Raw genomic sequence first — 678 nt, forward strand, 5'->3', positions numbered from 1 at the left:
GGGGGTGCAGCTGCCCTTCCCCAAATCAAGTGAATAAATAAAAATACTTAACTAACTGACCAACAGCATCACAGATAACTCAGTTCTGCCCCCCCCCCGCAACATAATGCCTGCCTCCCTCCAAAATAAATCCTGGCTACGCCCATGGCAGCCCTCCTTCCTCTGTGGGTGCTGCTGTGCCCTTGCACAAAGACAGTTCTAGGAGTGTGCCCTTGCTATCTCAGGTGTGCGGTCAGCCGGATAGTGCCAAGCGTGTTTCCATCAAAATCCCCCTTCGTCATCTGTGCCATCTTTGACAATCCACCTAGTGGAGCTGCATCTATTATATTATCATCGTTCCCTGTTCTAAAGGTGACCGGGCACACGTGACCCTCGGTTTGGGGAGATTGTGCACTGCTGCCTCCTGGCGTGTGCTGCTGGCGTCACCACGCGCGACCACGGACCATTCTCTTGCTCATTTATATTCAGGCCTGGCATTGGAAGCGGGGAGGTGGAGCTTTCCGCGAGCCCCGCCCCCTCCCTGGCCTTGGCCGGGGCATGTGGCGCCGCGTTGTCACGGCAACCCCCGCGCAGCGCGAAACGCGTGGGGGCGGGGCCTGCAGCGTGGCCGGCCGGAGCCGCCGCGCGAACGCCCGAGGGGGCGGGGCAAGGCGTTCTTCTCGCGCGTGCGCTCGCTCC

The sequence above is a fragment of the Podarcis muralis genome, chromosome 14 (genome assembly GCF_964188315.1).
Source record: "Podarcis muralis chromosome 14, rPodMur119.hap1.1, whole genome shotgun sequence".
In the NCBI taxonomy this organism is placed as follows: domain Eukaryota; kingdom Metazoa; phylum Chordata; class Lepidosauria; order Squamata; family Lacertidae; genus Podarcis; species Podarcis muralis.